General features: G+C 30.8%; 1 pseudogene; it reads left to right on the forward strand.

Annotated features, from left to right (window-relative positions):
• The first annotated feature begins 2,751 nt into the window (after nt 1–2,751).
• On the forward strand, nt 2,752–3,370 carry LOC114914101 (uncharacterized; annotated as a pseudogene).
• The last annotated feature ends 8,188 nt before the right edge of the window (nt 3,371–11,558 follow it).

The following is an 11,558-nucleotide window of genomic DNA, read 5'->3' on the forward strand; positions in this document are numbered from 1 at the left end:
TCGAAGTCAACTTAGATTGAATCTCCCCCGATTTGGCCTGAGGATTGATTTTGAACCTAGGATTTTTTGGATCCTTCATTTTCTTTCACATGAGACTCTCACTCACAGAATTTTTAGAACCTGCCATGGAAGCAGAGACCTAAGGGAAAAAATGAAAGGAAGAAAATACCAAAGAAGAAAGTAAGAGGGACTAACCTTCAAGTAAGAAATCGAAAGGAGACAACTATCTTCTGAGAGTTCTTCACACGGTGAAGAAAGAAGAAAATCTATCTGTGAGAACTTAGGAGCAAAAAAAATGATGGAGGAAAAGACTTCATAGATTAAATAGAATAAAGGGAGATAAAATAGAAGAAGCCATCCTTTTAAGTAGAAGAATGCATGTCTCTTGAAGGATGTCAAGTCAATACCAATTTCTAAAATGAACCACGCATTAAGCCTTCATTAGCTCAACAACTAACTGACGGTTTCCACATTTAATGCATCCTAGTAGAAAAGACAAGCATCTGGAGTGGTGTCTGTACAGATTTCAAAAATTTCATCATTAGTTCGATCATTTTTTTGTCTGAAAAACTGCATCCAGATATGTAGTTTAAAAAGGCTTTTCACATCCCCAGCCATTCAGAATCTTAGAATAAATGCTCCCATAGCCCGACCAAAGCTCGGACTAGGGAGTAGGGGAGTATCTGTTAGGAGTAATTTGGAATGCACTGATGATGTATGAAGACTTAAGCACATTGTGACCTATCAAGTTCATATCAGCATCCCTCAGGTGGCCTGATTGTTGTGGTCGACCCAACTCATAGTCGGGCCGAATGTCTGTTCCGACCCTCGATCGGAGGATTAGCTGGTCAACCTCTAGACACATCCGATCCTTATTTGGCTGGCATAATGGGATAACCTCTAGTTAGCATAACAACTATAGGTTAGTTAGACTTCCGGATTAATCCGTCTAACCGAGCCTTGGTTGAAAAGCTATCAATCCCAATTCTTAGTTGGTGGCTCGGTGAAAGCTATCAGTCCCAATTCCTAATTGGCATACCACACTCTCTGATCTTTCTTTGGAAGCAGATCAATTAGACCCAAGTATAAAAGGCAAGCACTAACCGGCTACAGCCATCATTCCTATCTAAGTGTAACTGCCTGATTCAAAAAATTATGCCGGTATATCTATCTGATCCAAAAAATCTTGCCAGTATAACCGTCTGATTCGAAGAATCACGATAAAATTATTGCGCTAGATTCGATCGATTAGTCTTCCAAAAATGGTTACATAGCCGTCTTCTCTATAAATATCCAAACCTCGAGGATCCAGATAAGTAATCCATTTTTATTAAGCTCAAAACTCTGCTTCTCTGTTTGCGCGTTCTAACTTGAGCGTCGGAAGATCCTTGCTGGAGCACCATCCTCTGGCCCAGACTTTTTTTGTAGGTTATTCCAACGCTGCATTTCTTTATCTTTCAGCATCAACCAGAAACCAGTAGCAACACAATTCTCACCTATGTCAATGTTGAGAGGGTTCAAGCATTATTTTGCTTTGCAGTCTAAAATTTTGTTTCATGTAGAACATTTACCATCGAAAGGGAAAAAACAATGACATGAGGGAGAAGCATGGCATTCAAAAATTTTGAAGAAGCCCATTACCATTAGGGATGGCAACAAATCAAATATATATGAATCAAATAGGCTATTACCTGCATCTGCCTATACTTGCCTCTTAGCGAGGTGGGACGAGTAGAGTCAGATGGGATGGGTTAGATGTATCAGATCAAGTACAATAAAAGAAATCAATTGTATTTCAAATAAATTGAGTAAAAAAAATAATATAAAAATAAATTCTTAGTACTTCATAAAATATTAAATAAAATAAGTGTCGAAGATATATATTATAAACCTAAGTTTCAAGAATAATAGAAATATTACAAACAAAAGTATCATTTTTTAAGAAGTCAAACATTTTTTAAACTAAGAAAAATAATCTACTAAAACATGAACAACTAAATTAATATCACAACATGTAATCTTTTACATGTTCAATATTTCTTGTAAGTGGAGTGATTAGAGAAAAGGATGGGGGGATTTATGAAGAGTCATAATATATCATGATCAGGTTCAAAGTGAATTTTACCATTAGAGTTAGGAAAATCATGTATGCCAAACACCGCAAATGCATTTCGTATTTGTACTTGCATGCCAATGTGGTTGTTCTAATATTATCATGGCAACTTTATTAGCATTCCATGTTAAAATACAACTTTATTAGTCCAATAGATGTAAAAGAGAGAGAATGTCATGACTCCTCTTTTTTCCTTGTCATTTCTCATTTTAAATATCTCTTCATCATATTGAGATCACCTTAGGAGGGTTATTGTCACACCCGACACATGCCCAAATATTCGTGTTTGTTCCCTCGTGATTCAAAATTGACACAAAGAAACCATCCGATGTCCAATTTGGTCCCAACCGCGCCGTTGGCCCACCAGTTTTTATTTCTCTACTGATCCTATCTTGGATCCGATTGCGAGACACCGAAATCCTTTGCTGGTCCAAATTGGACCGTTGGTTTAACGAAGGCCCCTTGGATATATTTCCTGGATGCGCCAAGGCTCTGTTTCTTGATGAAGTAAAGAAATCAAGAACAGAGAAGAGAGAGAAATCAAGAAGAAACAAAAAGATCAAGAAGAAAGCCATCACACAACGTCTGAGAGAAACAATCCAAGGAACATGGAGTGCTTGCTCCACATGTTCTTTTAACCCCAAGTTGTCATCTAGATTCGCTTAACCGGCTTCGATATTCTGGCCAACAAGCTCTCCATTGTCCTGATGATTCTTTCATTGCTTCTATTTGGGCTAAATCATGTTCCCTGTAGCTCTCCTATCAATTGTCTCCTCCAGGGTAGCCCATGGGACAGTCCAGTAGCTCTGCAACGATCGAATACTTCACTTCTCCTCCCTGGTCGTGGCGTAGATGATGGATGATGGATCGGTGCTCGAGCTGCTCATCCACATTGGCTTGCTACAATGTGGGTCAAACGAAGACGTCAAACTCATGCTTCAATGGATGCTGGAAAATCCTCCAAAGATGGCTGAGGTTGCGTATAATTATTATGTCTACGAGGATGATGGCATCAGCCATGGCGGATTTGGTGGTGTGCCGGCGAGCAGATCTTTTATTGAGGGGAAGCAGCATTCCACATATGGTCGAGAAAACAACATTCGAGAGGAGTGCATGATATGCTTGGAAGAATTTGACATCACGATGGAAGCAAGCAAGACATCATACTCCGATACCTTCTGTTGCTGTTCGATTCGGTTGAGATCGGAGAGCAGACGATTGAGCCTCGCATATGGATGCTGGCGAGATATTGTGTGATCCCGAGATTGTAGGGTCATTAAACATGCCATTGCAGGTGAGATATTTCAGCCCTCAATCGCTCCCGCAAAATTATGGGAGTTGGTTACGCACGAGTCTTTTATTCGGAGTGGACAGCTATCATACACATCGGAAAGTAAGTCGGCTGTGATAACAAAGGCAACTCACGTGTCAAGGCATTAGTCCTGTTGAGGCAACAGAGATAGCCAATATGTCGGGCAGATCACGCGGCAGACCAGATGCAAGCAGCTTTGCTCTGCATATGGTTTTACTCTTAAGTCAGCGGTTCCGATAATAGCTTGAAGACCTGAGATATTTCATGGTTATCACGCTGATCCGAGATACTCATGGTAACTACCATAACACCTTCCATAGCCAATGCATCAAACAATGGCCAGAGGAAAGCCACCTCCATCCTATTGGTAGATACCCGATGCCCACGGCCAGCTTCAATTGATGGGACCATCCAAATTCGTGCATATGCTCTGTGTGTGTATAATTTATGTCTTCACTTGTCTAATTCCTTTGTAATTATATGTGAGCTGTATGTTTTTTCTGATACAAAGAGGAAAGTAATTTGAAGTTTCACATTACTCATCCAAATTTATTCATATAAGACCTGTAGAAGGGAATGTACGGAGATGCCTGAAACAACAATCGGAAGATAAAATGTACAAGAAAATTCACAAAGAGAGGGAAAGCCAAAAAAAGTCCACAGGTGAACTTCAAAAGAAAACTACAGCTGATTAACAACCATAGTGCAAGGGGAAATAAGAGGAGAGCAAAAGAGCGACTCAGAAGTAGTATCTCATTTGAATTTCGGTGGTTGGGTTGGATCCTTTGTAACATCAGGAACCCTATTTATCCATCATCATCTCCATCAAAGAAATTCAGCGGCCAAGATAGGAAGAACAAAGCAACAGCAATAGAATTCGGCCAAGCAAATTAGATAGAGCAGCAGGCTCACTATTAAAGCTTGCGGTGACCGCAAAGGATCCGAGTTTCTCCGAAAGCAAGCAGAAGCCTAGTAGGTCCTTAGGTTTACGGAGCAACAACCAATCGTTCAAAAGCTACAAGATTTTAAGGATCCCAGAATAGCTTCGGAAGAGAAATGAAGAAAGATTCTGCAATTTCTCTCATGCCAATAGCATCAAACCATCGCTGCAATCAACATTAAAACTACTAGTCGTAGATTTTTAGCAAAGAATTCAATTCTCCACTTAATGCACCAGTCCCATAGGTCATTAGCAGGTAAAGGAATCTAGAGATAATGACACAAAATATTCTAAATAGAGACAACAAAGAGGCAAGCAGTAAATATATGGTTGATAGATTTAGTTGGATGATCGCACAAGGGACAACCACCCATGTAGTTGCCTGTCTTCTTAAATAGGTTCTTTTGTATTAATCTTAATGAGAAGACGTAACGATAGACAACATTTCACTGTAGAGGGCGCCTTGATCTTCCAATGGGTGTTGGCCATCTCCCACTTGACACTCCAAGAGTTGAGGAAGTGGTAAAGTGAAGCAGTGGAGAAGTTCCCATTGGGGCTGACCTCCAATTAATACAGTCCATCCCACCATTGATCTGAACGCGACCGAGTAATTGAAGAATGGCCAATTCATCCCTAGCAGCTTGGTTAAGAAGAGATTCAACCCTTAAATTCCATGAATTGATTCCGAGGGAGAAGAACGGGGCTATAACCCTTGATTTCATCCAGTTGGCTTGAAAAACATTAGGGAAGACTTAAAAGAGAGGTACCTCGAGGATTCAAATATTCTTCCAGAAAACAACCTCAAGTCCATTACCACCCAAGAAGTGAATATGATTCCAGAAATGTTGCCCCGAAAGGTAGTAACCCAAAACGGGAGAAAGGTAGTAACCCAAAACGGGAGAAGAATTGGGTTCTTTAACAATTTGAACCAAATTCTGAAATCCAAGCAATAATATACTTCAACTAATTTATGTGATTGTAAAGTGAAACCAATATGCAACAATTCAAATAAGAGATAAAATAAGTTATGCAACAATTAAGACAATACTAAGCAAGAAATAAAAATAAGTCAGGCAAGCACAAGAAGGCATAACATAAACACGAACAAATTTATGATGATTTGGTGCAATCCCGCACCTACATCCACTCTCCAAGTGCCTCTTAGGAAATCTACTATAATCTCTCTGATTACAGTATGTTTATTTTATTTGGGCTCGCAAACAAATCTAGTTGGTTTTCTAGAATCACCGACCAAAACCGTACATCGATTGTGTTTCGGATTCACAATCAATCCAATTAATTTTTTAGGCTTACCAACCAAAATTTACAATATCTAATTTTGGACTTGGACGGACTTTTATCCCAAGTTCTTTCCTCTAAAGAACCTTGTAAAAAAAAAAAAAGATACAAGGTATAAGAATTTCAGCATAATTAAAAAACAAAAAAAAAACTTTTTAAGCTCGAAGAAAAATGATGATGAGTTGCTCTTTTGATATTTGACTTCTCTTTGTTGATGCTTGGGGGATGTTGTTGATAATGGAGAAGATTGCTCTTGAAAGCTCACTAAAATCTATGCACAAAAATCTTTCTTTTCTCTCTTTCTAATGGTATTCAATATTCCCTCAATAGACGAAGTGTTTTCCTCTTTGATCCTCCTCAATCTTGCTTCTCAAATATTTCTCTAGCTCTTAATAGGCTCAGGAGTGACTTAGAGAATGAGTTTTAGCCATTAGAAAGCTTGGACTAGCTATTGGAGCCAAAAACTAACCATTGGAGCCAAAAACTAGCCACTAGTATAGTTCCAGGCCATGAGTCGACTCACAGTCTAAATGAGTCGATTCTAATTGCCAAATAAGTCAACTCATAAAATCCATATCGACTCTCGCAGGATTTTGAAATTACAGCCTTCTATCTTCTTTGAGAGAGTCGACTCTTGCTGTTTACAAGTCAACTTACCGACTGTGTCAATGCATTCCAATGTACCAGAGTCGACTTTTCACTCTCAGGAGTTGACTCTTCTTGGCCAAATATGTGAAATCTTGTTCTTTAAAGTGCTTTGACTTGACTTTTTGAGAGGATTTTTTTCAAGAATGATTTCTTCATTGTGAATACTTAGAAATCCTATATTCACTCTTGAAATATATAATTAATACCATAATTACTCTATATTTTGTGATCATCAAAATCAATCATAGGGTCTCCTCCTTTTTGATGATGATAAAATTTTGAGTATATGCATAAATAATAAACATAATGTGCTTCAACTAAATTGCTAACATGAATCATGAAGTGATAGGATAAGCACATATAAATGTACACTTCATGAATGCTTTATAGGAATTACAAATTTGATATCAAAATTCTCATTTCATATGATTTCAAGCAAGTATATGAGCATATCAATCAATTTAAGAGTATTTCAAGTATTTTCAAAAAATTCTCATCCTAACTCTCCCTCTTTTTGTAAGCATTAAAAAGTATAAGGGAAGGATTTTAAAAGTAATCATCAAAATCAATTCAAATCAAATATAAACATATTCAATTTTCAAAATTTGATTTGAGTTTTTTCACTTTCAAATTTATCTTGAATTCAACCTTCAAATTTAGATTAAGAAAATTAGACTTCTTTCTTTTTTTTGGTTTTTGAACAATATAGTCTTAAAAGAAATACTTCTCTCCTTTTTGATACTAAAATAGAATATTCAAAAATATATCACAAGAATTTGTCTCAAATGATGTAATAATAAAAATATAGCTATGAAAATTTAAATTTGAGACATAGCATATTTTTCTATTGCCAAAAGATAAAGCGATGGAATTTAAGACAAGAATAAATTATTTGATACCAATTATGAGAATTATGATACCAATTATGATAATATTCTTAAGAATATCTACTTGATATTAATTAAAAAAATTGAGTTTATTATTTTAAAAAATAATTAATTTAAAATAAAAAATAATCAATTTAATTCTTCTTGATATCAAATATTTTGAGATTCAATCGAAACAGTAACTATCCAAAAAAAAATATTTTTCTTCTTTTGATCAATATAGATTTAAAAAATATATCTTTTCTTTTCAAATAAAGTTGATGCATTAAACAAATTCTCAAATTTAATTACAAATAGGCTTTGAGCTTCAAGGATTCAAGAAGAATAGAGCTTTTCAGAATAAAAAATTTTGAGTATCAACCCCAAGCATATGAGATATTTAGAAAACTTATCTTTTTCTTTTCTTTAATAAGTATTAATCAATTACATTTAGAAAAAAATATCATGAATGAATCGAAGTACAATCAGAGCAAAATATACTAGAGACAAAATATTCTTGCATTGTTTTGATACCAATTGCAAAAATAATTTTTTCTACACCAATTGTTTTGAAAATTAAAACAAATAATAGCTTACTGGAAAGTTTTCTTAATGCCAATTAAAGATTTAATAAGAACATATATCAAATTTATTTCTCAATGATAATCCATTTGAGTAAAATATTTTTTAAATTCAGCTTAACACCAATAGAACATTCAAAATAAATTATAAAGAGATTTTCAGTTATTCTTTAAAAGGATCATCTCTTTTTTCTCTTAAAAAAATATCAAGTAGTTCAATTCAAAGAAAAAGGCATGAATTTTTTTTAATTTATCTCAAACAACATCATATCAAAAATATAGTTGTGCAAATCAAATTTGAGATAAAGATATTCTTCTCTTTTTGTTAAAAGATAAATCAATTAAATACAAGACAAATAGTAAGCTATCTGATATCAATTGATTAAAATTAATTTTTTTTTTAAATATTTAGCTTTAAAGATAAATGATAACTTCTTTGAAATATTTGACTTGATATCAATTTCAAAAGATTCAAGAAGTGTATTTTTTAAATTTATTTTTTAATATCAATCAATCAGAACAAAGTATGAATGTTTATCAATAATTTTTTTTGAAAGATCAAAAATAATTTCTCTAGCTCTTTTTGATAGTTAATGTCAGAAAATTTATTTTCCTTAATTCTTCTCTTTTTCTTTCAAAATATGCATATTCATTTTAAAAATAAGCTTTGCAAAAATATTTTTTTCTCTCTCTTAATTTTATAGATTAAGTAAATATTCAATAAGGCAAATAAGTATAGACATTAAGCAAATGAACATATCAAACATACTAAATTTCCATGAAGAACAGAGTTTCATTCATTCAAAAAGTGATTAAAAAGAATATTTTTATCAAAACAAATGAATCAATTTGAGAAATTAATTACTTGAAATATGATCAATTCAAGAGAAATCTAGATGAAAGCTCTAAGGGTAAGGTTTACTAGGAGATTTTCAAAACCTTAAGGTTGCATTTGGCACCACAAGAAAAGGAAGTTTTTGCGCTGAAATTATTTGCGATGAAATTTTTTTTATCTATAATAAGAATATTTATGATGAAAAAAATAAATTCATCATCAATAATAAATTATTTACGATAAAAATTTATTTTCATCACAAATAGTATCATATTAGTAATGGAAAAAAAATTCATCATAAATACTAATTATTTACGATGATTATTTTTATCATAAATAATAAAATATTTAATTTAATTTTAAAATTTTAAATATTAGTGATAAAAATTTTCACCATAAATAATGGAGTATTTATGATAAAAAATTAGTTTTTCATCATAAATACTCTACAATTTACAATGAAAATTTTTTGTTGCTAATATATAAAAAATTTAAAAAATTTAAAAATTATAGATTATTAGCGAAAAATTTTTTTATCGTAAATAGTAGCGTATTTGTGACAAAAAAGTCACTTTCCATCATAAATACTCTACTATTTATGATGAAAAAATTTCACCACTAATATTAAAAAAATAAAAAAAATTAAAAAATTAAAAAATATAGATTATTAGTGATAATTTTTTTTTATAGTAAATAGTGGACTATTTGTGATGAAAATTAGCTTTTCATCACAAATACTCTACTATTTATGATGAAAATTTTTCATCACTAATATATGAAAAAAAATAAAAAATTTTAAAAATTTAAAAATTATAGATTATTAGCGATGAAAATTTTTTATTGCAAATAGTGAAGTATTTGTGATAGAAATTGAATTTTCATCGTAAATACTCTACTATTTACGATAAAAATTTCTCATCGCTAATACATGAAAAAAATTTAAAAATTATATATTATTAGTGATAAAAGTTTTTTTATCATAAATAGTAGAGTATTTATGATAAAAATTTAATTTTCATCATAAATACTCTACTATTTATGATAAAAATTTTTCATCGCTAATATATGAAAAAAAATAAAAAATTTAAAAATTTAAAATTATATATTTATTTATGATGAAAATATTACATCATAAATAATTGAGTATTTATGATGGAAAATAAATTTTCATCGTAAATAAAAATTATTTATGATAAAAAAATTTCATCGTCAATATTTAAAAAAAATAAAAATTTTAAAAATTTTAAAATTTTAGATTATTAGTGATGAAAATATTACATCATAAATAATTAAGTATTTATGATAAAAATTGATATTTCATCATAAATACTCTACTATTTATGATAAAAATTTTTCATCGCTAATACATAAAAAATAAAAAATTTTAAAAATTAAAAAATTACATATTATTAGTGATGAAAATTTTTTATCGTAAATAGAGGAGTATTTGTGATAAAAATCTTCTTTCCATCATAAATACTACACTATTTACATCAAAAAAATTTTATCGCTAATGTATAAAAAAATAAAAAAATTTAAAAATTTTAGATTATTAGTGATAAAAATATTACATTGTAAATAACTGAGTATTTATGATGGAAATTGATATTTCATCGTAAATAATCTACTATTTATGATAATTTTTTTTTATTACTAATACATGAAAAAAATAAAAAATTTAAAAAATTTAAAAATTATATATTATTAGTGATGAAATTTTTTTATCGTAAATAGTAGAATATTTACAACGAAAAGCTCCTATCTGTCATCAATACTCTACTATTTATGATGAAAAATTTTTATCACTAATATTTAAAAAAAATAAAAAAATTTAAAAATTTAAAAATTATAAATTATTTACGATGAAAATCTTACATCATAAATAATTAAGTATTTATGATAAAAAAAATACTTTTCATCACAAATACTCATTTATTTATGATAAAAATTTTCTTCGCTAATATATAAAAAAATAAAAAAATTCAAAAATTATGGATTATTAGCAATAAATTTTTTTTATTGTAAATAGTCAATTATTTATGATGAAAATATTTTCATTATCAATATTTTTGAAAAAAAATAAAAATATTAAAAATATAAAAATTATAGATTATTTGTGATAAAAATATTGCATCATAAATAAATTAGTATTTGCGATAAAAATATATTTTTCATCGTAAATGGTCTATTATTTACGATAAAAAAAATCAAAAGTTGATCATTATTTGCGATAATACTTTTCATCTTTAAGTTTCTCTGAATCTATCTCATTGCTCAATTTTGCATGGGTTGTTGGTTCTATGGACTGACCAAAGATCATAAGATACAAAGACCTTGTATCTATCCAAGAACATAGAAAAAAAATAATACTGGATCTTTATATGTTAAAATATGATCTACAAAAAAGTTATTTACATGGTACTTGATCTTTATACGTTAAAACATGATACTGGATCTCAATTATTTACGATAAAAAAATTTTATCGCTAATACCTCATTATTTATGATGAAATAATTTTATCGCTAATAATTAAAGAAATATAAATTTTAAAAAATAACTTTTGACACTGAAAAAGAATTATTCTCTCAGTATCCGGACTTTGTTGGATGATGCAACAGAATTTTTTGCCACAACCGAATCAACCGTCTATAAGATCCAAGAGCAAACCATCTTAAAAAATTAAATGTAAGAAATTTGATTTAGAAAAAATATCAACTTCAAACTGTATAAAGAATAAAACTTTATCAACTATTCGATGGACTAAAATATATCATTTACTTCTAAACTGTATGTAGAAGGTCTTTGCTAGGTCCCTCAGTATTATTTTTCAAGAGTGCATTCATAGTCCTAATTGGTATGTGATGATTGTTTGTCGCAGATACTCGCTAACTAGCTGAACTCTTATTATTGCTATCCAGTTTAAAATTTATCTTAAGATTGACATACTCTTGAGCAGGTATTAT

The sequence above is a fragment of the Elaeis guineensis genome, chromosome 4, assembly GCF_000442705.2.
Source record: "Elaeis guineensis isolate ETL-2024a chromosome 4, EG11, whole genome shotgun sequence".
In the NCBI taxonomy this organism is placed as follows: domain Eukaryota; kingdom Viridiplantae; phylum Streptophyta; class Magnoliopsida; order Arecales; family Arecaceae; genus Elaeis; species Elaeis guineensis.